At 42.0% G+C, this 27,999-nt stretch overlaps 1 protein-coding gene and 1 long non-coding RNA gene across 2 annotated transcripts in view; both read left to right on the top strand.

Moving 5' to 3' along the window:
- LOC124270195 lies at positions 1-27,975 on the top strand. The gene is made up of 3 exons (XR_006896702.1): positions 1-88; positions 27,287-27,341; positions 27,722-27,975. It is a non-coding gene; the product is annotated as an uncharacterized LOC124270195 (long non-coding RNA).
- LOC124270192 overlaps positions 1-27,999 on the top strand; it is a 113,900-nt gene that overhangs the window by 27,120 nt on the left and 58,781 nt on the right. The gene's annotated exons all lie outside the window — the stretch shown is intronic.

Here is a 27,999-nt window from a genome sequence, read left to right on the forward strand (position 1 = left end):
TATATGTTAACATTAAGGGTGTAGGGTCGAATCGCATGAGCTGTATGTTTGGTATCCCCACTGTCCTGGATTTAGACAAGTATTTAAGGTAAGTTTTAACAAACTAAGTATATCCAGCTCTGTTTGTGTTGTTTGTTTGTTTGTTTATTTGTGTTTCATGCCCGCACACACCAGCAATCTATTTCAGCTATAGGGCGACGGTCTGTAAATAATCGAGTCTGAACCAGACAATCCAGTGACTGACATCATGAGCATCGATGTACTCAACTTGGACACGATGACATGCATCAATCAAGGTCAGCGCATCAATAACTGTTTTGTATTTTCAATTACAAAATATAACAAACTGGGCAAAAACATTCTGAAAAGCAGTTTTCAAGACACATAGCTATATGAAACTGTCTACTACTGACATCTACAGAGGTATTTAAAAGACAGTTAAAGAGAATGATGTCAGTGCAGAGTTTTTCTTGCTATCCAGGACGAACCAATGAGAAATATTCAATATTTTGTACGGAAACCTCCATATTAATCAGATACAGGTGAGCAGGTGGGGCGTGTTAGATGAATGCTGTTTAAAGACATAGTCTTCAATACTTGAACAAGACTGGACATGGATCACTTATAGTGATCCTCTGATTCTCGGTTTAGCTGGTTGTCGTGGACGTATGTATTCATTCACTGGATTGCTATGTGTACTGTTTGTGATTTTTGTTTAAACATTCCCCCCAAACAGGTGTATACCCTCTAGTGTACGTCAGGATTGACTTTGTAGAAGATAGATGTTGACTGTAACGGACAGTCAGTAGATTACAGTCAGTAGATGTTGACAGTAGATCTGCAGACACTAACAGCCGGCGACAGGAACAGAACGAGCTGGTAAGTCTAGCTCAGTTGGGTCAGTCTTTGAAGGGCTTTTTGGAACAACATCCGGGCTGTTCCCAACTATCTAGTGCCGCCGCTGCCTTGTTTGTGTCAACGTAGATGCTGGTAAAGCCCCATAGTTATCTGCACGGAGATAACTGAGTTGGTACACCACCATGCCATTAAGGTGTGTCGCGTTCAGTCTCCTGTTACCATGTTTTGTCAATAAATGTGTAATGGTAGAACATCGACCAAATATTATGTTGTTAAACCACGGAGTAGCCAATCACAAACCTGGAATTCCATCTCAGATACCAGTAATTATACATGGGTTTCACATCCACTGGTGCATAAGAGAAGAGCCCGCCAAGTAAGATGTCGCTCCCCTCCGTCCGTCTGTCCGTCAGTACTAGCTAGTTCAGACTTAAACCGGCCTGTACTGCTCGCACATTTAGCTACTATGCCACGATGTTGCATGGAGAAAGACTCGGAGCAGACCAGTCCATGTTTTATCTCTGACCACAAGGCAGGGAAACAATAAGTCCCATCTTTTAACGTCTTTTGGTATAAAGTGGCCGGGAATCGCATTTCTGACCTTCCATTGTATTCACCCAATCATAGAGCATGTCAATGGACAAAAATGTGTGTGTAAAACCTGTGGAAATTACAGGTGTTTCTCACAAGAACAAAATAGAAACCAATCGACGATCACCGAAGTTAATACTCACAATGTTTCGGTGATCCTTGTTTTGATCACGAGATAATGATCTTTTGTAAATAGAAGAAATACAAGACGTAAAAACCGTGTGTCAAGATTCATTGTTTCAATACATGGAGACGAGAGTAAAAGGATTATGTAATCGTTCAGCATTTTAGTCTCGGCCATCACATCAAGCAGACTGAATGCCCATTTAGATAGTATGCCACAATGTTACATGGAGAAAGACTCGGAGCGGACCAGTCCATGTTATATCTCTGACCACAAGGCAGGGAAACAATAAGTCCCATCTTTTAACGTCTTTTGGTATGGAGTGGCCGGGAATCGCATTTCTGACCTTCCATTGTATTCACCCAATCACGGAGCATGTCCGAGGAACAATAATGTGTGTGTAAAACCTGTGGTATTAACTACAGGCGTTTCTCACAAGAACAAAATCAAAACTAATTCAAGATTTATGTTTTAATTAGACTTTTTTTTTACTCATTGCCGAGGTTAAAACTCACAATGATTCTTTAATCCTTATTTTCATCAGGAGATAATGATATTTTGTACATAGAAGAAATACAAAATGTAAAAACCTTATATCACGATTGACAGTATGGACTGTACGGAGACGACAGTACAATTGTATCATATCAATCAATGTGAGTGTCACTGGTGTTCAGGGTCATAGTTCAATATTCACACACACACACTCACACACACTTCCATACGAAGAGATTTGACAGATCTGTCAAGATGAAGATTTCTCAAGACATATCAATTCATTAACTGAGCGACACGGGCAATACACACACGAGCTTCCTTCTGGCAAATCACCATATTCCCACCAGCTCGGAGTTGGACAGCTCAACTCCTTTGTCGAAAGTGTCCTCAATGGTGGCTACGCAAGACTCCATTCTTGTCAGGAGTTGCATGAGCTTTTTGCGGAGACCTCCCACAGACATGTAATCCATTGCTATGGCAACGTTTTCAATCACGTGATGAAGTTCGAGTTTCATACTGAGCATGCGCCTCATGAAGTCAAAAGCTAATCTGTCCGATAATTGGTCATCAATTGTTTTAGCGTCATCACAGATTCGGGTTCTTAGTTTATCATTCACAGATATTTCAGCCGTTAGACGTTTGGTTAGGGTGCGCTCCCGGCCGAGATATTTCTGGATGTTCACATTCAATCGCTGCTGGCGATGATCCAATGCAGTGTTGTAGAACTGTGTCCTTTCGAACGAGTGACAGTCAATGGCATATTCTTCTATAAGAAAATCTCTCTCTTCTTCAACAACACAGAAATGGCAGCCATGAGTGAGTCTGGTACATTTCCAGCAGAATTTAGCCCCACAGGGACAAGTCATGTTAGGACATCCAGATATTTTCTCGATGAATCGGCTGCACTTTGGGCACATCTTACCTCGTACAGACAGCACATCAGGAAATAGATCAAGGAAGGTGTCTTTGGCAAGAGTGACAAAGTCCTTCAATGCAATCACCTTCTCACGGAATGCCTTAGCTTGGGCACATGTGGCAGGCCAGTGGGCGTTCTTCATGCAGGTAAAACACAGATCTGTTCCACAGGAACACACTACAGGAATAATTCTGTTCCTGATGGGAGGTCCTTCTGCTACAATGGCCCGTCCACATTGAGGTTTAGGACACCACTTAGCCTGAGCGGAGCAGTTGATCTTCTCACTCATCTGCCTCTCGGTATGTTTCTTGATGTCGCTGATGTGCAGGAAGGAAAGAAGAGTGGGGAAGTCTGCCTCTACACTGCATCCATATTCAGGGCACGTGAAGGCAGAAGACCCAGATCGCAGTTTGTTGACCAAATGTTGTCTCCAACATCTATCACAGAACCAGTGTCCACAGGCGTCAAGGCTCGTTGCAGGGGAACGTGTGTCGATTCCTTTCAGTGGAAACCCTAATGTCGTCATAGCAGATACCGCACACATCGGTGGGGCAGGCAGCCTCTGCAGCTTCTCTGTAGGTCCCTTGTAGACTGTAGACGTTGTCAGAGAACTCGTGTGGGTGGAGACAATTCATGTTCCACTTCCTCCCCTCATTCACAAGCTGAAACGTCATGAAGGGCTTCTCTAGGAAGTTGAGGGCGTCACGCTTCACGAACACATGCCTAGGGAGAGAATCGATGTATGAGAGGCACTTGTCCTCGAGCTGTTCCAGTGTGTAGGTCTCCATCTCCACAACTGTGTCCAGCTTGATAGAGTTCGTATGAGAGGCAATGTTCAGGGCAACTTTGTAGATTCTTAGAGAGGCATCGTCTGTACATTCTTCAGCCTCAGTAAACGATAGGTAACCATGGAGATCCATCGATGATGACGTCACGTCCCTAAAGAATTTCGACGTTCTAACATGATCTCTAAGTTTGTCAGTCATATCAATACTAAACTTGCGGGGTTCACATTTTGCCTCGATATAACGCCGACCGTACACAGTTTGCAGGTTATCAAAGGCAGCCTCATTTATATCAACTTTGACGGCTACGGGAATAACAATTGTTGGGTCCTTGAGGCAGACAGAAGGGGAATTCTCGCTCTGCGAATACTGTTCATCTTCCACTGTCATTGAGCGATCAGACGACACATTTTCTTCAACAAACACAATGCGACCTCTCTTGCATTCACTGTCATCGTCTTGGCTAGGTCGTCGCGTGCGAGATTTTCGCTTCATTTTACGTTCAACTTTGACGAAGTCTCTCAGTGTAAAGTTTCCACTAGATGTCACGTCTCCAGTGTCAGAGTCGTCTGCGCTCTGAACATCAAAGTCCTCGCAACTGTCATCTAACATCTCGTTCACATCTCGCCTAGTTAGACGAGATCGTCGCTTCTTCTTCCTTCCTCCATTCACAGAGCGCCGACACTGTCTCTAGCCTCTGGTTTGATATACTTCGGGTTATGGACAATTGAGCTTCTGGAGGAACACGGACAGAATATCTCATATCTTACTATTGATTCATCAGTACCGGGTTGAAGTGTTTCCTCAATGTCGGTAACTGTCTTCTTATCTCTCTTCGCTTGTTTTGGACGTGTTTTGAAATTTGTTACCGCCTTCCCACTAAAATATCGTCCTGCTTTCGGAACAAGTCGTTTTATATGTCCTTTATCAGCGTAGTAAGCTATGCAGTTAGATTGTCGTTTGAGCTTGTGCCTCACAAATAAATCTGTTTTTGTAGTGTCTTCAGGCGACTCTCGGGACTGGATGTATTTTCTGATGACTTCAGGCAAAACCCATCTCTCTCTTTTGTTGAGCGAGAATTCAACATCGAAACCTGGAACATCGAAGTTCTCAATCAGCTTTTCAATTTGGAGTTTTCTTCTCCGTTCCCCCGACATATCGCCTCACTATTGAACTGTGAGTGCGGTACTGTCTGTTATAACGCGAGCTGGACACCCGCAGGGTATTGCCGGAGTAAACTCCGTGTTTGGACGACTTCAGCACCATAATGACTACTCACAACACAGGCAATGCCTCTGCCAGTTAATCAGCCAGTTGATGTGGTCTGTTATATAGTATTCAGGGACTTTTTTCTTCTCGTGGTGCAATACGCTGAGTGGGCTATTATTAGGACGTGCTGTAATTGCTGCGTTTGTGAGTACGGCTTGTGGTTGATGTATTAACGTGGTTCTTGGTATTGTGCCTATTTTTAGAACGCGCTGTAATTGCTACGTGTGTGGGTACTGTTCAAGGTGTACTGAAATATCTGTTGGAACAACGCAGACTAACCCTTTTTAGTACGCTAGCAGATGCTTTCAGCAATAATTTCATAAATCTAAGATGTTACATGGTGTATTTTGTGATGGTGACATGGGTGTCAACAACGGAATCACCTCGCCCGAATACAACAGTCCTCTTGTCTTAAGGCAAGACCTGTTTTGTTTTGCCAACAATAGTAAACCTTATTGAAGCGGTCCTAACTTGCTGTTATTAAAGTTGTTAACCTTTTTTAAAAACATATTCTTACGTAATTATTACCAGCTTCACCACTCGCCCCTTTCCGTAACCTCCAAGAAGACTCGTCCCCCACTCGATACTTGTTATGTGCGAAAATACGACAAACCAATCAGAACGCGCGTAAATGAGCGCGGTGCTTTGATAAAAATAATCCCGAGTACTTAAATCGTTTATGGCATTATGTCATTGTTTAAAAAATCATGAAAAATATATATCGTCATATTGAAAGTACAAAGAACGTAGCTAAAAGGATTTTGCTGCCTATTATGAAGTTTTTAATAAGAATCATGCGATTGACGGTGAGAGATTCAAATACACGCACGTGCGTTTGTTGACATAACTGCTCTCATGGGTCCAACTGAGTGTATTTCTGACGATCTTGCGGGCTTGTTATGGAGATTGTACGTGCGCTTCGACCAATTTTAGGAAATGTAATTATAATCGCTACCAGTTTCAAAACAATAATATCGTATTTGTATGTAACTAATCAACCTTAATCTTTAACATTGGGCTTATATTTCATATCTCTGGGGATATTTTAGTCTGACTGTTTTTTGGTCATTCATATTTTTTCAGCGAATTCATTTAAAATTCCACCAGGGGTGTGACAGCAAGGTTACACGAATGTTCAGTTTGAGAAATATTTTAAAGTCATTTTTGAGTATCTGCTTTGGGATTTAATGTAGCTGAATTTTGTTTATTTTATTTGTATATTCAATAAAACAATTCCCATTTGTGATGATTAAACCCTATTAAGAACCCTATTAATTAACATAATTGGAAATATAAGGTGAACAGCTGGTAATAATTACATTAGAATATGTCTTTAACAAATATGTTTTTCTCCTTCTTTTAGTTGTATCAAAGAGGTTTAATTCTTTAAAATAAATAAGTGAAAAAAAAACAAAACAACAACCTAGCAATACAATGTACATGTGCTTCGGTGATTTTTAGAAACATTGGAATCAAACAGGGATAGAGTTATCGTTCTTGTTTAAAGTAGTTCTGATGTTCATGCGCCAATATGAAATCCTTCCAGAGGGGCACGAGTCGCTATTCGGCTTGTCCCGGAATAACACGAGTTGGTCACGAATGATTTACAGACCGCCTCCATATGGCTGTAATATTGCTCTGTGCCGCGTTAAACAACCAACCAACCAACCGGTTGAAAGAGACAAAAAGCACCAACATCAGCCATGAAATTACCTTTCTGAAGAAGCATTTGAGTATTTGAGGCAGTCTCGGAAAAATTAGAATTAACGCCCTTTGTGTTTAATTCAAATTTTAGTTCCTTTCAGATGTTGTCTACAAGACTCGAAAACAAAAAGTAACTCATATCCTGTGCACTTTTGGAATCTTAAAATCCAGTTACATAATACTACGTCAGTTATGATATACTTCAGATATTTTAGATTCATTTTGAACTGAAACAATCTCAAGTGATGAGTCCGTCTTATTTTGGGAATCTCCATGAAAATATATATAACAGGTGTTTCTACAAAGAGGATGAAGCGACCTACCTTTGTCTGTGTTACCTTAAGCTGCTGTCAATGGCTCTTGGCTATCACGTGAGTTACTTCCTCTTTTCCAAACACGAAAATGTCCTGAATGAAAAGTGATGGACAACTATTGTTAAAATACCTCAGAACCCGAAAAATATTTATCCTGTCTTCAAGCTAGAAATATTAGAAATACAGTTGTTCGTTTTAGACTTGGTCTTACAAATCTAACGATCAATGAAGGTAGAAAATATGATTTAGAAAAGTCTTTACGATTATGCCTTTTGTGTAGCTCTGGAATTGAAGATGAATATTCCATTTTATATTTTTGTGCCAAACTTTTAAGTTACTGCGAATAAAATATCTTGGCGAACATTATTGTCCTAATCATGTCAGTTATACCGTTTTCGATAGTCTCTTGGCTACAAAAAATGAAACAATTTTGTCTGATCTTGCATTGTATATACGTCATGCACTGAAACTAAGAAATTCTATTGTATGATTATTCTACCAGCTCACTGAATGTTACATATCCATTTCTTAAATAACTGAATGAATGATTACAGCAGAATGTATATGTTTACATATTGTATCTATGATTTGTATACAGGACGATGGCCTTTCATGCAATAAACGCTTGACTTGACTTGACTTTGACCCTCACTCAGAATCACTCACAGACATAGGGGTCAAGTCATAGGTATGACAATCGTATTCAAATCCCACAGGGGCGGTGGGGTAGCCTAGTGTTTTAAGTGCCAGCTCGTCACGCTGAAGACCTTGGCGCGATTCCTCACATGGGTACAATTTGTGAAGCTCATTTCAGGTGTCCCCCGCCGTAATATCGGTGTAACATTGTTGAAGGAGGTACTCAAGTGCTCATTCTTAGACTATACGTACTTAAGTTCAATCTTAGACTATATGTACTTTTGCGCATTCTTAGACTATACGTACTTAAGTTCATTCTTAGACTATACGTACTTGTGCTCATTCTTAGACTATATACGTACTTAAGTTCATTCTTAGACTATACGTACTTGTGCTCATTCTTAGACTATACGTACTTAAGTTTATTCTTAGACTATACGTACTTAAGTTCATTCTTAGACTATACGTACTTAAGTTCATTCTTAGACTATTCGTACTTGTGCTCAATCTTAGACTACAGGTACTCAAGTGCTCATTCTTAGACTATACGTACTTGTGCTCAATCTTAGACTATACGTACTTAAGTTCATTCTTAGACTATACGAACTTAAGTTCATTCTTAGACTATACGTACTTAAGTTCATTCTTAGACTATACGTACTTAAGTTCATTCTTAAACTATACGTACTTGTGCTCATTCTTAGACTATACGTACCTACGTGCTCATTTTAGACCATACGTATTTACACGTTCATTCGTAGACAATACGTACACCTTGCAAATTCGTAGACTATGCGTACTCACGTGCTCATTCTCAGACCATTCGTATTCACGTGCTCATTCATATACTAGATATACTCACATACTTATTCTCAGACTAAGTATATCCACAGGCGTATTCTTAAACGTACATCAGATTAAACATACGTCCGTGTTCAGTCTCAGACTAAACCTATTCCAAACCCAACTCTTCGACTCCTCTTTCCTCACTTTCAGATTACCCGTGAAGATCCGGGTTAGAATATTGATCTTCAGTAACCCATGCTTGTCGTAAGAGGCGACTCAGGTGGTCAGGCTCGCTGACTTGGTTGACACATGTCATCGGTTTCCAATAGCACAGATCGATGCTCATGCTGTTGATCACTGGATTGTCTGGTCCAGACTCGATTATTTACAGACCGCCGCCATATAGCTGGAATATTGCTGAGTGCGGCATAAAACTAAACTCACTCACTCGCTTTCAGATTAAACGTACACACATGCTCTCTTTCGGACTCACACCCACAGACTCAGTGTCAATACCTCCCTCAGTATCACAGATTCAATCACAGATGACGTCACAGACGACGCTACAGATGACGTCACAGACAAGGTCACAGAATATAATTCTCACCCACACACCCATAGGGCGCTTACTCCAGCTACGTACGTGCACACGTCTCCAACTTCAACACCAACACTCGGACTCTTACTGACATGCTCCCCGTACCTCGACCTCTGTTCCTCACTAACATACTTCCCCATACCTCGACCTATGTTCCTCATTGAGAAGGCGAAGACCAGCAATAGTAGTAACGCAGCAAATACCCCCAGTACCGACCCCAGAACGATTTTGATGACGTCATTAGAAGACTCGGATGAACCAGACAAACGACTGGACATGCGCTCTGAAGAGAAACACATTTACACATCAAGAAGAACCTTTGACTTGTAGAATCTTGGATTTGTAAGTTGTAGTATTGGTACTCCTTAAAGGTGTTATGGTAAATAACATGAGTGTGTGAGTATGGTTTTACGCCGCTTTTAGCAATATTCCAGCAATATCAGGGCGGGGGACACCAGGAATAGGCTTCACACATTGTAACCATTCCCGAGCGAAAGAGCGAACGCTTTCACCACTAGGCTACCCCACCGCCCCATAAATTACAAGAATTTAAATCAGGTTTATTGTCGTGTTTTACAGTAATATTCCTCTGTTACCTCACACCTGTATAACATGGATACCCAGTCAGACACATTATACTGACTTAGTGAGTGAGTTTAGTTTTAACGCCGCTTTTAGCAATATTCCCGCAATATCACGGCGGGGGACACAACAAATGGGCTTCACACACTGTACCATGTGGGGAATCGAACCCGGGTCATCAGCGTGACAAGCGAACGCTTTAACCACTAGGCTACCCCACAGCCCCTACTGAATTAGAGCCGGCCAGTTCCTGTCTTGTTTTCCCCCTTATGCCGAGCGCCAGGCAGGGAAATAACAAATACCATTGTTATGATACCGCAAAGGGGTCGAGCTACCTTTCAGCTGTCGAGGCATACCCTCTATTAACTCCATCTGGGAGGCATAACAATGATAGTAAGTGCCTTAAATAAAGTTGTCTTCAGTTGGTAAATGTATTCAGTTAAAGAACGCAGCGCGTATAACAGGTTCCATTGTTTTCTGTAGTCAAAACATCAGCCCAATATGTGAGGAAAGCCAAATGAGGAATATGTTTGTTTGTGTATTGGTTGTTTAACGTCGTCGACGGTAATATCACAGCTGCCGGTAAATAATGGAAGCTGGGCCAGATAATAGTGATTGATATCATGAACAAAGAACCGTAGTACGCTGACACGCCATGCCACCGAGCCTGACTGACCGCTCCATTTGACCAATAAACACCGGATGTTGGGGACACATTCTGACCCGGAAACCTCACGGGGTTGTTCGCGGGGAGGTTCACTACAAGAACCACAATAACACTGGCACAATCAGTCACGTATCTGTGTTTGTTAGAACCATGAACATGCTCGTGGCTAGTCTGTCTCACAGTCAGTCCCAGAACCGCATTATTTTCCATTCTGCTTATCCCTTTCTATATGCTAAAGCTCTAAATGAAGCAAGTCTAGATTTCTAGATTTTCAGTTTCAGGTTCTAAATCACCCTTTGCATTGGGGCTCCTTTTGAATTTAAAAGGAATTGTTTGTTTCTATCAATGTTATTTATATTATAGACTAAACGTTACTCTAGCCCGTGGCTTTCACCAATGTGTTATACGCATGAGACAACAGTGGTGATCCGGGTTAGAATTGGCCTTCAGCAACCCATGGGAACCCTACTAATGGGATCGGGTGGTCAGACTAATGGGATCGGGTGGTCAGACTAATGGGATCGGGTGGTCAACTGATGGGGGTGGTCAGACTAATGGGATCGGTGGTCAGACTGATGGGATCGGGTGGTCAGACTGATGGGATCGGGTGGTCAGACTAATGGGATCGGGTGGTCAGACTGATGGGATCGGGTGGTCAGACTAATGGGATCGGGTGGTCAGACTGATGGGATCGGGTGGTCAGACTAATGGGATCGGTGGTCAGACTGATGGGATCGGGTGGTCAGACTAATGGGATCGGGTGGTCAGACTGATGGGATCGGGTGGTCAGACTAATGGGATCGGGTGGTCAGACTAATGGGATCGGGTGGTCAGACTGATGGGATCGGGTGGTCAGACTAATGGGATCGGGTGGTCAGACTAATGGGATCGGGTGGTCAGACTGATGGGATCGGGTGGTCAGACTGACAGACTTAGTTAATGCATGTCATCGTATCCCACTTGCGTAGATCAATGCTAATAATGTCACTTGATTGTCTGGTCCGGACTCGATTACATACAGACGGGCGTCATATAGCTGGGAAAATGCTGACTGCAGCGTTATACAAAAAACAAACATGCATCGCTTCAAGCCTTCCTCTATCAAGATGACATACCGGGTAGTAATGTTGTTCAAAGCGCCATTAAATCCACCTCACTCACTTATAGGACAGACGGGTTTGGTAGCCTAGTGGTTAAAGCTGAAGACCCGGGTTCGATTCCCACATGGGTACAATGTGTGAAGCCCATTTCTGGTGTTCCCGGCTCTGATATTGCTGGAATAGTGCTAAAAGCGGCGCAAAACTAAACTCACTCACTTGAAGGAGTTATTACAGTTTAGCACAAGTTGCATTGGGGCCACACCGTCACCTGCTTTAAACACACACTCTCAGACCACCTGCACTTAATCCATAACGCCGGGCGTCACTGACGACGTTGATAACGGATCCACGACATGGGCTACAAATGAAACTAGTTCTAATAATCAACAGACGAAAATACACATTTATCAATGTTCCTCAAGGCGAAAGCTAAGCTGGCTTTCTCAAAAGTAAACAGCTTGTCTCGTGGGTAATTACAAGCCAATTTATTATTTCAAGTCTTTAGCATTCGGTGATTACACATTTCAGGTCAGTCTTTGGGTAGTCATGTGGATTTTAATCAAGAAGACATTTGCAGACTGTTTACCAAACTCTTCTGCTCAGATACCAGACGTTTTAGAAACAAATGTTTGCTTTTTTCAGTCTTGAGAAAAGGTTTGAGAGGAAGTTTTAGTCAACACAGCTATTACGGAACTTTGAAGTGAAGAAATTTTAATTAAACACCCGCGCAGAGGGGGAGAATTGTAATAAGGTTTAAGGGGATATTTTTTTCATTTAATGACGAAAATACGAATGTTTTTCGGTGCTAGTCGACAGACATTCCTGGATTAATGGGCAATTTCTGACTGATCAGTGGAACTCCGTGGAACAATGACTGAATAGAACAAGGAGTAAAAGTATAAAGAAACTCCTTAAGCATTATTGAAATATGAAATGACATTATAATCCGAAAGGTGACTTAATACACAGATTATTGTATTCATCCTGTATGTTTTACGTTTTTTTCATTTTGATATTAATTGCTTTTTTATGGTGGGCGAGGGGAGATACGTGTTACGGACGTGACTAAAATATTTGGTAAAATATCAGCAATAATAGCAATTTGCTAACAAATTTGCTTTCCGAATTATTTCCTGCATTTCAGGTGCGTCCTGTCAACACTTCTGTTCGTCCCCGTGCATTAACTACACAAACCCCACCCACCCTTCTCTATCCCCCACCCACCCTTCTCTATGCCCCAACCACCCTCTCGATCTCCCACCCACCCTCCTCTATCCCTCAACCACCTTCTCTATCCCCCACCCACCCTTCTCTTCCCCTCACCCACCCTTCTCTATCCCCACCCACCCTTCTCTATCCCCCACCCACCCTTCTCTATCCCTCACCCACCCTTCTCTATCCCCCACCCACCCTTCTCCATCCCCTCACCCACCCTTCTCTATCCCCTCACCCACCCTTCTCTATCCCCTACCCACCCTTCTCCATCCCCTCACCCACCCTTCTCTATCCCCTCACCCATAATTCTCTACCCCCTTCCGTTGTCTCAAAAGTATGTCTGGGACAAAAAAGGATGTAACATATAGAATAGGAATCAGTCAAGTCATAGGTATAACAATCATATCCAAATCCCACTTGGGTGGTGGGGTAGCCAAATGTTTAAAGTGTTTGCTCGTCACACCGAAGACCCGGGTGTGATGCCGAAGAATGTGTGAAGCCCATTTCTGTTGTGCCCAGCCATGATATTGCTGGAATATTGCTAAAAGCGGCGTAAACCTAGACTCACTCACTCCAAAACCCACCTGCCTGTACATGAGGCGTCACTGTGAAGGTGCTGTTACTCCACACGATGTTGCAGACTATCTCACACAGTCCGCCCACAGGTTGCAGCTGAAATGAAAATAAATACAACGTACGTCATGGCTGTATATAAACATGTATTCCATTGTGTGATTGGGCAAATTCAGCTACATTTTTTTGTCTTATATTACATATCGTGGTCTGCTCACGACACCATCTGCAGGTTGACTGCAGGTAGCCTGCAAGTAGCCCATAAGTAACCTGCAACCTCAAACCTATCTGTCTTGGATGTTACAGGGAGTTCAGTTCGTTCTCTATGTGTTCAGGGGCGGTGGGGTAGCGTCGACTCGTCACGCTGACAACCCGGGTTCGAATCCCAACATGGGCACAATGTGTGAGGCCCATTTATGGTGTCCCCCGCCGTGATATTGATGGAATATTGCTAAAAGCGGCGTAAAACCCAACTCACTCACTCACTCACTCTATGTGTTCATACGTGGGCCATAACAACATGGTACACGTTTGGTCAACATACAGTATGATAACTGCAAGACATTCTCGGGCGCATCGCATGTATAAATAAAGCAGGATTTCTTATATTACATTCTACCCGTGAAGATCTGGGTTAGAACTGGTCTTCAGCAACCCATGCTTGTCGTAGGAAACGACTAACGGGATCGGGTGGTCAGACTCATCCTGTCCCAATAACGTAGATCGATGCTCATGCTGTTGATCACTGGATTGTCTGGTCCAGACTCGATTATTTACAGACTGGATTATTGCTGAGAGCGGCACAAGGACTAAGACATGAACACATTGTATTTTGGAGGGTAGGATAGACATAACAGTTGGAGGGTAGGATAGACATAACAGTTGGAGGGTAGGATAGACATAACATTTGGAGGGTAAGATAGACATAACAGTTGGAGGGTAGGATAGACATAACATTTGGAGGGTAGGATAGACATAACGGTTGGAGGGTAGGATAGACATAGCAGTTGGAGGGATAGATATAACAGTTGGAGGGTGGGATAGACATAACAGTTGGAGGGTGTATACTGTATACGCAAATTTCAATACATATCATGGTATTTATAAGGAAATTGAATCGGAACATTCATTGGCAAGAGTCGTTCTTTGAAATATTCGTAGAAACAACATGCTCGCTTGTTGTGGTGTTGTGTTTCAAAAACTGTGAAAGGTAGACGTCTAGCGAGATGCTGGATCTGTTGGAGTATAGCTCGACGTAATGGTGAGTGAATGAGTTCGTTTTTACGCCGATTTTAGCAATATTCAAGCAATATCATGGCGGGGGACACCAGAAATGGGCTTCACACATTGAAGCCATATGGGGAATGGTACCCGGGTCTTTGGCGTGACGAGCGAACGCTTTAACCACTAGGCTACCCCAGCGCCCCTTAAAGGTAAGATGAGAGGGAGGACCTTCGCTCAAGTCAGCCCCCTGGCCATATGTAGTACTGTGTCACTGTGAGGTTTCATACATGTAGCTATCTGGGAACCAGATGAAGCTTTTTTACTGGCCTCATCACTTGAGACTTCAGATGACATTTGCTTCCATTTTTGACAAATTGTCGCGAACCTTTGAAGATGGAGATGGCTATACTCCCGGAAAGAAATACTTGAGTTTCATATAAAGTCATATTATTGAAAGTAACAACACCAAATGTTTTCATCTCTCCAAATCGCTCAGCATTTCGCTTATGAATCTGGACGTGGACTCTGTGTATTTACTGGGACTGTCTCTCACTGACTACAATGGTGCTGGTATGTCTCTAAACTATGGAATTAAAGAAGGGACACTATCGCGTTATCGCGCATTTAAAGGCTATTTTACTCATCTTAGATGAGGCGACAATGCGATAATGCAACATATTGTGACCTTGAAAACTGTCGCTATGTCACATCGTCGCGCTTTGGATAAATAATAAACATTATTCAAAGCGAGACAATGCGATATGCGACAAATGACCAAAATGTCGCATTGTTGCGCTTTGGTTAATTTTGACACATTTACTTTTTTTTGTGAGGGCGACAACGCGACAATGTTCCTTCTGGGTTGCCATACTAAATGGACAAACTGTAACAGTCACGATCAGTGGTTATACACTGACAGAGGTATCGCTTGTTTATAAAGAAGTGTGTAAGTCTGGTTTGCCGCCGCTTTGATCAGTATTGACCAATGTGTCAGCTTTACGAGGGACAAAGACCTAACGGATGCAAGCCTTACACGTTTACCACTTAGGCGAAATGTTAAAGCTACGGTGCTGAAAATACAAGAAAACTAACTATATGGCGAATCCATGAAGGTTGTTTACATCTTAGATGGCTCTGTTCATTGATTATAGTTTGTTTGTTGGTTCAATCAGCAGTATCCCAGCTATATGACGGCGGTATGGAAATAATCGTGTCTTGACCAGACAATCCAGTGATCAACAGCATGAGCATCGATCCACGCTATTGGGATACGACATGTGTCAACCAAGTCAGCGAGCCTGACAATCAGTCCCGTTCGTCGCCTTTTACGTCATTTGTGGCTTGCTAAAGACCAATTCTAATATCTTCACTCTGTTCAACAACAAATATGTTACTATTGGTTACCTATGCATTTCGAGGTTTCAGTGCTTAATTGCAAGCAGTATCATGTGAAAACATATTTTAGAGGGATATATTTTCTCCGTCGCTATTTCATAGGTTCCCGGCAACCCTAAGGGAGGCAACTCACTTCAGACAAATGACGCACCACAGACAACAGGTTTACCTGTGCTCCCTGCTTATGGATATTCAGAAAATTGTGTATTCAACCTTACCCAATTCTGTAAGTCTGTAAGGTTTTCAAAACCTGCAAAGATATACAACAGCAAATATAGATGCCAGTAGAACCGAGCTTTTATAAAGTGTTGTAGTAGACAGGACAGCGGTTCCAGACACTCATACTGTGGAGATCCTGCTGCAGGCTGTCCTGCCGCTTGTTGGTGGTGTTGATGCTGGAGAGTATCACGTTATATTGTGCGATGTCGTTGTTGGCGGCGTGAAATGTCGCTGTGACGTTGTTGTTTGCGTCAACTGAGACGTTGATGCGAGGTGTCCAGTCTGTATATCAGGGAAAGGAGCAGTTTACATATACATGTAATTATCGAGAGTGGAATAAAAGTAACATGTTTAGACTCAAGATATATACTGACTGGAGTGCTTGAATGAATGTATGCATACCTGCCAGCTCTCACGATTGTATTTCTTATGTTACGCTCTCACGACAAAACTGATAAATCTCAAACTGGGTTCATTTGCAAAATAGCAATAAAAATACGTTAAAAATTACATCGTTTGCAGGATACATCGTTTGCAGTGATTTCTGGGAGAGGGGAATTTACAATTATGCGTTGGCGTTTTGGGGTATTTTTTCTCTGAGGTTGGAAGCTATAAGTGCGAGTGAATAAGGTTTTATGCCGCTTAAGGCAACACACCAATGCCATGAGCGGGGGAGGGGGTAGGTGGGGACAATGTCATCGTTTTCTGCTTGGGAGGTATCTATACAGAAGTATTAGATATTGCATGGAGCTCGACAGAATGTACTTGCTGAGAGACATGGCTGCATATTTAACCGATCGCCATAACATTTTGGGTCACTGACTGGACGATACTAGCCAACTGAAGATCAGTCAACCGATAATTGTCTGGTAACCACTCCAAACATAAACACCGATGTCAGTTTACTGATACCCCGCAAGTCGGTAGAAGCTTCTAAGGTTTAAGTAAATCCCACTACATGATCGGTCCTGGCTTAAGTATGTGTACCCAGGTGGGTTACGGGTACGAATGTCCCCAGTACCCCGTGTGGGATTAGCGGGACGGCGATCGAAAACAGGCCGGGAGATCAGTCTAGGTGACATGGTTGATGTCATCGTACCCCAATGGCCCCCATACATCTGGGCGCGGCGTTAAGCACTAGAGAGACAGCTGAGAGGGACTCGGGATCGGGTGGTCAGGCTCGCTGGCTTGGTTGACACATGTGATCGGTTCCCAATTGCGCAGATCGATGTTCATGCTGTTGATCACTGTATTGTCTGGTCCAGACTCGATTATTTACAGACCGCCGCCATATAGCTGAAATATTGCTGAGTGCGGCGTAAACCTAAACTCACTCACTCATGACTGAGAGGGACTCCATATTCAACCCTGTATTAAACATACATAAGGGATGCTGTGGATTTGTACGATTGTTTAGTGTATTTCCCAGCAGTGCTCCTTTGGAAACAATTCCAAAGTTGTTCGTATAGTTTCATGCCCCATTATCCAGTACTTTATCTGTTGACTCTACACATACACATTTGCTTTCTGTATGTGATGGTACCCATGAAGATAAAGGATCTTCAGCAACCGTAAGAGACGACTAACGGGATCGGGTGGTTAGGCGTTACATAACAAAGAAACACATCTGCATCTTTTGGCTAGGTGAGGTCGAATTGGATGTGTCGATCTCCAGATTACTATTTCTTTTCATCTTCCAGAGTCAATTGATATGAGAATACTTTTTATCATTTCACGTTGGAATGAAATTCACTGCAGACGGGAGATGGGAGACACAGAAAAAGATACGGACAGCTGGATGTAACGTCCCTCATCACAGAGAGAAGAATGAATTCTTTTGTCCAATTGAATAATGCAACCCAATGCAACCCCTGGCGGGGACTCCGTGTTAGAATCAGTCCCGGCAACCTATACTGGCTGCTGAAGGCGACTACAGTCTGTAGATGGGGCGGCTGGTTTGTCTCGGTGACGTAGCTGATAACGAAGCAATACAGTTGATAACTGATACTAGTTATAGGATCACTGATACTAGTTATCAACTGTATCGTTAGGAGCGTAGTTGCACTGAATCCCTGTATCACTGAGCTCTATAGCATGACGATATCCCTGAATACTACAACGCTCTAGAGCTCCGCTTCCAGTGATCCTCCAGCCTGTTTATGTGTAAATGTTCTTCAGATCTAGAGCTTTTAAACATCCATGAAGGACAACAGGCACCTTTACATACCCTAGCATTGGTTGTTTAACAGCAGTATGTACGGGTATATTTGAGTGCTTCACATTCCACCAGTGCCCTTGGCAAGACCATGTTCCTCACAGCTTTGAGACATCCACGAACCGCAACAGGCGTTTTAACACTCCCGATATTCGCTGCTCAACACGCAGCACCTATCGATATATTTGAGCGTTTCACAGACCATCCAGTCCCTCCCCACAATGCACAGACTTTCAGTCCAGATCTGAGAATAAAGTTTCTAACCAATCCCAATCTGGTCATTAAATCGGGCAGATCAGTCTGCGCACAAACTAATCAACATAGCCTTATCAGGGATTTGTCTCGAGCTATCACCAATCTGTCTGTGTTATAACTAACGCACACCGAGTGTAGTTTCACAAGGGATGAGGGAGTTTAGTCATGACCTGAGATAAGCGGTCATCACTGTCGTTATGCTTGTCTCACACGGTCAGTCTGTCCTACAGGCATTGTTTCTTGTCTAAGACCGTACTCAGCAATATTGCAGCTATATGGCGACGGTCTGTAAATAATCTTGTATGGACCAGACAATGCAGTGATCAACATCATGAGCATCAATCGATTGGGATACGACATGTCTGAACTAAGTCAGTGACCACCCAATCCAATCAGACGCTTCTTACGACAAGCTTGGGTTGCTGAAGATCGCTGTGTACAAGGGGGTCGTGGTGGACAGTTAACAGTACAATACATGAATACATTGTAGCTGTGGGTGTTTATTCAGAGTAACAGATGGTACAGTAAACAAATGTTGTTACTGTTTTATATCGTTTAATAACAAAGCCATGTATCATACTGTTGGCATAAACTGGCATCAGGTGCCATTTGAGGAACTGCTAGCGGGTCGTACTAAAAACGAATTGTCGAAAATTAAAACGAAACGTGCGTATCTGGACAAATTTAAATCAAGTAGCTACATATATCGATGCATTTTTGTTTTGTTGCGTGCGCGTGCGTGTGTATGTGTGTATGCGCGTGTGTATAATTTCGTGCAGTATTACATACCGTTCTTTAGATGGTCTAAACATATTTATTTCCAGAAGTGGAACCGGATTGGTAAACAAGCAGTATGTTGCTTATATGAATACCGATACTGTTTTTTAGATCTAAACACATGATGCGTCTGTTTTGTTTTAACCGTCGAACGGAACCCTTGAGATGCATCTGACTACATGAAGGGGCAACAGAGGGTTTAGTCAACAACACCGACTCGCCCCATCCCATCCAAGCCTACACAACAGCACGTGGAGATCCACACTTTCCGGTCATTTGCCAAATGACGTACGGGACAGCGCTGAGCCAAGTGTCTGTGCTCGCACCAGACCTAATTACACAGACATGCATTGTAACATATATCAGTGTATAATTATTCTTATGTCAAACGCTCTTAAGTAGTAAATCGTCAAGAATTGTGCAGTGAGAGAGGACCATGGTACAACACTCCTCTGGACACCAAACAAACACCCAACCTCCCAATAAATCGACACCAATGACAGATGACAACTCGTATATTATTCCACTGGGTGTGTTTATTTACAGTGTATTCCATGTTTTTACCGTACATGTCGTGTCACCAATCTAATTGTTGTATATCCTGCAGTAAAGCACTCGGACTCGCTGGGAAACTATGTAATAACAGACAGTATTGGTGTATATCAGCATTATCGCGCCATCCTTGCGGCGTGACACTATATAAACGGCCAAATCAGCTGATTGTGGTTATTGGCGCGGAGAGTGGAACGGTGCTGTTTCCCAGAGGTACACAGGAGGTACGAGTCTGCCAAATACTATCACGATGTCGCTGTTGAACCTTCTAGTTCTAGTCGCTGTAAGTATTGTGTTATTGTCAGTATAGACACTAACTTTTCAGGAATATCATAAATATCCCTGATAAACACTGTTCCAAAGTGCCTACGATATTTGGTCTATAATACAACCACAGGGAAAGGGTTAAAAAAAAACACTGCTTTGTTATATCGCATTGGATTTTACACTGGTTTGTGTCATCGATAATACTGTTCAAAATCTTACCATGGGCTGTGTTGTCGACGTGGTATTAACGCATCTCACCATCGTTTGTGTCACTGATGCGGTGAACCAATCAGATTACATTGATACCACGATCTGATGAATGTGCAAGGAGGTCACAAATGAAGTCACCTGCTACGTAGATAGATAGATGTTTATTTACGTCTCGGCTCAACATGGTACAAAAACAGCTAAGTACATAAACACAATATCACAGTAAAAAGTTGAGCCATTCCGTACGGAATTATGAGAGACACTTGTGCTAAAAAAACAAACAGAGTATAATATATGAATATGACAAATACAACAGAAAAGCGTACAATTTACATTAAGAAGATATATACACATTTGCAGTGCGTTTTTTAAGAATATAAAGGCAGGTTTTGGCGGATAAAAACGATACATCTGGACAAGATAGAATAAAACTAACTTTATCAACATCCCCCAGATTTTATAAAAAGCATCTAAAAGACTTGTACATTTAGACAAAAGTTGCAATCGCTCATCAGCATACAAAGGACAATGCAATAAAACATGACAGTCATCTTCAATGAAATCTTTACAGTAAAAGCAAATTCTTTCAGTTAAAGGACAACCAACGTAAAGGCCAGTTTTGATTCTAAGCGGCGCTACCTCACATCTAAATAAAGCTAGTGCTTTTCTCATAGAACGCCACATATTACAATTAACATAAAAATTCACTGCCAAACTCCAACTTAAAAGTACAGTACGTGCGTAACTTATTACCTCCCCTATTAGTTAAACTACCAACTTGTAAAAGGTCCTGTTTCCATTTATAAACGAAGTGGCTAAAAACAACCTCTGTAACCTTTGAAACTACAAAAGGAATATGGTACACAACGTTCATATCCTTAAAATTTTCCAATTTTAAAACCGACAACTTCTTACAAACTCTAAAATTCCAATTCCGCTTATATCTCAACGCTAAGTCATGACTCCATCTAAATATCATACTTGTAACTCGATTAAGCTTTAAATGACAGAGACGTCTGAAAAACCTCGACACACTCCTCCACTGATTTACGTATATTGACTCGTCACTTACATGTAATATACTAATTGCCGACGTTCCCGATATCCCCAGGAAGTGTAAACAGAAGTCTCTCGTGTGTAAAGGATTATGTAAACAAACATGTCTGTAAATGCTGTCACTATGCGTGATACTATGTTCAGCTGGGACTTTCATGTCACTCTGGTAGTTTTGCGTTTTTCAATTTGCGATCAATAACATGAAAATACATCTTAAAGGTTCTATTAAATTATGAACGAAATTGCATGCCAAATAGATCATTATTCGTAACGAAAACTTTATACATTTGAAACAAAAATATGTAACTTTGTCAAAATATGGTCACCAGTAGTCATGCAATGTTTGGGGATATTTTTATGAAAAACAATTTAAAATATATTTATGATCCCAAATGTGAACAGAGAATATCACAGAGTAAGATTCGCTAAAAAAATATTTCTAAAATAAATGTACGATACGGATAGGAAACATCTGTATTTGTGAAAAAAGCTGTTGAGGTAAAACATGTATGGCACTGTTCATCAATCAGCTGGTGACAAACAAGACAGCGCCTGAAGGCATGATGCCAGTTCTGGTTAAGTGTGTTGAGGGTCGACTCTTGTAGTAGGGTAAAATACGACTAACGGGATCAGGCGATGACACATGTCATCGCATCCCAATTGTATAGATCGATACTCGTGATGTTGATCACTTGAATGTTTAGTCCACACTAGATTATTTTTAGACCACCGCCATATAGCTGTGTGCGGCGTAAACAAACAAACAAACAAAGTCGGCCTAAGTGTACGGAGCCATCATTAACTACCCTTTACAGTCCATGGCGATATAACGGATATATTCCTGATTGTACGGTTTACACGTTGGGGTACACGGTTTTGTAGTAACTATTTTATCTGTATCTCTCTGGCTGGGGAATGGTCGGGTTCAAGAATATGAAATTTGGTCCGTTGAAACTGGCCGTTATCTTGTGCCCTCGGAATGTTAGGGCTAGAGGCACAGAGACTACGGTAGACTCTCTGTCCGAGTTATGTCGAGCCACTGTATGAACACCGAAAGACCCGCGACCGATTCAACCATGGTAAAAGTAAAGAGGTAGTTTAATCCGAAATACACTTAAATTTGAGAAAGTAAACAAGTCTAAATTCCTCGTCACTCATTATTTGCGATATTGTAAACACCGCGGGCATACAGCCGATCAACTTCATCAGATCACAGGGGTTCGAATCACTGTTTGGACAATAATTTTGGATTTTTCAGAAAATTCTCCCGCTACACTTACATAAAATAGTGTATTTCATGTAATGAGTGAAGCGGGAGAATTTTCTGAAAAATCCATTTCTTCACCGATTTCGTTCAAATTTGAAATATAAGTTACTCATAACATATGAAACCTATATACGGTTGCAAAAATCTAGATTTTCAATGTTTTAAATTATTGTCCAAACAGTGATTCGAACAACTGTGCATAAGATTCAGACAGGAAATAGCCACTTCGTGTACCGTAAATATTTCAAAATTGGCACTGACTTAAAACATTTAACGATATCTGATTAATGTCTAGCAAAAAATATTGACAGCTAATGATGAAACGTTTGATAGCTGTTCTATGTTTCACTTTCATCTCTGGAGAAACCAGTGAAACACTTCCAGCTTACTTATTCAGATGCACGTGTTTATTAATAAACCTCGTTATATATTCACCTGACAACTGTCACCTGTATACAAAAGTCGTATAGCGAGAGAGTGAGTCTAGTTCAATGTTTCATTGAATGGAATATTCGGTCAGATCCGTCGTATTTGCCTGAATTTGGAAGAAATCTAAAAGTGGCATAGTGGCACATGCCATACATAATATGGTGAATCATGGATTCGATCCCCTAACTGAGGGACACATGACGTGGTTAGGTACACAACATTGCACATCTAGATTCAGCGTTACAGACCACCATTAACACGGCGAGGGTAGGAGACATGGGTCTGTCTCTTTCTCTCAGTCACAACAGACTCGACTGGCGGTGTGACGTCATACCGGGCGATGATGACGTCATATCCTTTGAAACTGACCTTCACTTCTGCACGTGCACCTACTTTGTGTTGTTGCAATACAGCAATATATCCAGTCCATCAGTTAGAATCAGCTCAGAATGAGCAAATGATTGTACCAGTGAAAAGACGATGTCCTCCATATATACTGGACAAAATAAGTTTGGGATATTTGTATTTTTATGATTGATATTTTGTCAGTGTGTCAATGAATAAATAGATCAATATTCATAATTTCAAAATGTACATATATCCCTAACTATCTTTGTCCAGTATATGTCGCAACCATAAGTTCTCCAACGATAACTGCACCTCTAAGGCACAAGCAATGTGTCCGACACAGTTGCTGATAATAATTTTAAGTTAATCTGGATAGCTAAAGTTTCAACCTCTTTCTTAAAGCGCTAGGGCGGTTGTAACTGCCATTCTTCAGTGTAGACTTATCGTAGCTGTAGCGCTAATAAGATGGCTTGTGGAAAGGGTCCAGATTCGGTTACGTTCGCTCGCAATACAGCTGACAGCGGTGATACACAATATTCATTTAATCCCAAAATTAAAGATAGAACACTACATAGAAAAACCCTTTTACCATGGCGATGTGAAATGATCTTTTGTCGATTTAATGCTTGCTGCCGCACTCTGCAATACGTTGACAGCGTCCTGTAAGTGTTATGTTCGAGTCTGGACCAGATAAACCATCAGTTAATATTATGAGCAACAACCCATCCCGTCGTTGTGCGAGGTGAGACGCCATGCACCAGCTGTTCGGCGGTACTGACCACAGTTGCGTTTTACAAATGTACAGGTTCTGTCAATATATTCTTACTCGGAATTTCCATGAGCTTTAACGGTATAGACAGAGATTCTGAACCATTGTGGCATGTAGTAAAATGGTAAACAACTCGAAAACACATGCCATTCCAATAGAAATAACTTTAAGGCGTTTTGAATGAATGAAGGATCACCAGGTGCTTGTTTACAGAATCGCCTCTCGGTGCTACCTGCCACTCAGTATTGTTGCCAACTACACTCAGAGAGGCAATTCTGTTGGAAGGAATTCATGTTCTACGTGTTTAGGAATTGTTTTGGATTTGGATTTATTTATTAAGTAAACGTGGAAGCACGACATATAATCGCTTCAACAATTCTACATCAAAAGATTCAAACATTAGCACTAGTGTTTAGAAGATAAGTGAAGACAAATATTCTGTAAAATGACTGGGTTGTGTTTCTGATAGTTGTTGTGCTGCTTTAGAGTCAGAAATATAAACAAGGTATGATACTTTATGGATGACACATTAATTCTTCCATGAAGTATCATACCTTTCCTATTATTCATCAACTACCTAATTATATTATGTCAGTAAAACAGATTAGTCAGGGATATGCAGGCTGTACTACTCGAAAAAAGTTTAGTTACAAGAAACGCAAAAGAAACGCAAATTACTTGTGTTTGAAACATGCGCTTCAAATGCATTTATTTTAGGGGGGGAAAGTATCCCATGATTAAACCACGCATTCCAAGATGGTTTTGCCGTTGTTTTCGGTTATTCTTGACCATATCGCCCGAACGCGATCGTTAACATGCTTTTGGTGTGTTTTGCATGGTTTTTTCACATTTCACACAAAAAATGCGTGCATTTCCCTCCAGTTGAATCCTTTATAAGGCAGGTCATTCAAAAAACACCCCACACCACAAAATCGACTTGAAGAACGCTGAAAAACATGCCACGTCTAACGCAACAGCAACGAGGGATCGCCATTGGAATGTTGCTGACCGAATCAACAGCAACTGCGGTGGCCAGGCACTTCGGATGTCACGTGACATCAATCACCAGACTCTCCGCAAGGCATCGTCAAACCGGAAATGTTCCAGGCCAGCCACGCTCAGGACGCCCGAGGGTAACAACGCCAGCTCAAGATCGTCACATCCTGGTTACTTATCTGCGTAACCGACAACGACGAGCAACACAGACGGCTGCAGCCATTCAAGGGCAACACCGTAACATTGCTGCAGACACCGTTCGTCGTCGTCTGAGAGCAGATGTCGCCGCCCTTACGTCGGATCGACACTGACGTCACCGCCAACATTGTTCACAGTGGGCTCGACAACACCAGCGTTGGCGACGTCAACAGTGGCAACAAGTGTTGTTTTCTGATGAGTCGAGATTCAACATGTCACACGCCGATGGCCGATTCCGTGTATGGAGACGACGTAATGAGCGTTACGCCAACTGATGCGTCCTGGAGGCTGACCGCTGGGGAGGGGGGAAGCGTCATGGTGTGGGGCTGCTTCAGCTACCACCAGAGAACACGTTTGCACGCGTTTCGTCAACGTGTGCCTGCCGTAGTCTACAGAAATGAAGTTCTTCAAAACATCGTTGTACCGCTGTTCCAGGCCCAGCCTTTGAGTCAGCTCCAGGTTTTCCAGCAGGACAATGCTCGTCCTCACACAGCACGGGTCTCTATGGACTTCCTGAGAAGGAACAACATTGCTGTACCACCCTGGTCCTCTCTGTCACCGGTTATGGCACCGATCGAGCATGTGTGGGATGAAATTGGAAGACGGATACAGGCAGCTGGTCCACCTCTAAACCTTAGGGGTTTGGAAGCCGGATTGGTCAGAGAATGGAATCAAATGCCACAAGCCGTCTTCAAGACACTTCTTGACTCAATGAGACGACGCTGTACTGCGTGTATTGCAGCCAATGGGGGTCACACCTGCTACTGATGGAGACACTGTTTCATGACATTGTTTGTGTTTGGGGGTGGAGTGGTGACAAGTGCTTTTTCAATAAACATGAGTGTTGTTTTCACCAGAGATCACTACCCATTTCTTCAACGATTACTTGTCTGTTGTTTATTCATAATGTTACGATTATGTGTTAAATAAATTAACATTTAATGGCATTTGAAATTCAAGCTGCGTTTCTTTTGCGGTTCAGTATATTATGAAAGCTGTGCCAACACTCTAATTTTGACTTGTGTATAATTTTGCATTATATTGTATGTGGACCGAAATTGTACGATGAGGTGATGTGTACAAATATATATATATTATAGAACGAATTGAACTCTTGAAACATCCAAGGCACCAGAAAAGTTTTGAAAGGTTTTATGGTAGACAAATTGGGAAGTAGTCGATGCAATTTCCTATTTTGACTCTGCACCACATTTTCCCTGTTAATTAGGAGAACAATTGACTTGCCTTGGCGTGTGTATAAAGGGGTACTGCCTTTGGGGCAGGATACGCTAAGCTTTCCATCTTCACGGGTGTGGAATCCCTTGAGTGTTGATACCACTGCCAGGGAATGTCGTTACCACAGCCTTGCCAGAGTTGGTCTTCAACGATGTATACAAAAATATATACATTCTGTTCATGACCACTCGCCTGAAGCTACACAGACCACTACTTGAGTCCTGCCAGACTGGTGAACGTCCATCATTCCAAATAAATACTTCCGCTTTCAAAGACTGAAGAATGTCAGTAACTTCCTTCATGTGAAGGATAAATACAGGTATATTTAGTTGTTGTGAGACACACACGGCAGGTAAACATCCTACATGCAGGCGATCTGAGGTATCGCAGAGAGGGAACCCCCGTTTGATAGCTTTCAGCACGACATCAGCAGTCAACTATACCTGTATGGAGGTTTAATCTAACATTAATCATCCCAGTCACACATCTTAGCATTCCATCTTTCCTTCAGAGGTTCCAAGGCGTGAATATTTATGCCCATTTCGATGCACTAGGTATGATCTTATCAAAATGTATAGCAAAAACTATTATTTTAAAAATTATTTCATCGATTTGTATTCAGACACCTTTATACAGTGAATTTTGTTTTCATCACAGATTCCACTGGGCGTGTTTGGTTCTAAACAAAGAATTATAAGGGATTGTAAAGCAGGTGAGTGAGTGAGTGAATATGTGTAAAGATGTTTCATGTAAGCATCAAGTGGTCTGGTGAATTTACAATGACTGTGTAATCACTAATCGACAATACTAGAAGGCAAATGGAATTTGACTATATTCTTATCAATATTAAATTGCAAAAGATGAAGCATGTTCCTCTTGGACAAGATTTTGCATTCCAAAAAGTTTTTAAAATATTTTCGTTAAACACAAGAAGGGACCTTTTCATAGAAAGGAAAAGCCTGTCATAGTTAGCTGTAAAGTATGTGGGACATAAATAACTGAAAAGAAAGTCTTTCTATCTTTTAAATAATTGTTTACAACACATTTGGTCTCCATGTATAAATCCTTGTTTTTTCTGCAACATTTCCACAGAAAACACTATGGAGAGCCTGGATTACGTCCCTTGGGTTGACGAGGGAAGACAACTCTGTGTGTTCGAGAACTACAACTTGTATCTCAAGAAGTGCGCTCGCCGTTACGGCAAAACAGCTGTGACGTCATGGCCGAGAGAGAACCCCAACCTTAGCCCAAAGTCCTTCAATATTCCTGGGGCCAACTTCGGAGGCTGAAATATGACGGAAGCACACAGTTTCTGTAAACCTGGACGAATAAAACAGAATTCTCTTCCGAATTTCGAGGTCTTCAAATAA

Source organism: Haliotis rubra, unplaced genomic scaffold (assembly GCF_003918875.1).
Source record: "Haliotis rubra isolate DU_JTF1 unplaced genomic scaffold, ASM391887v1 Scf15, whole genome shotgun sequence".
Lineage (NCBI taxonomy): Eukaryota > Metazoa > Mollusca > Gastropoda > Lepetellida > Haliotidae > Haliotis > Haliotis rubra.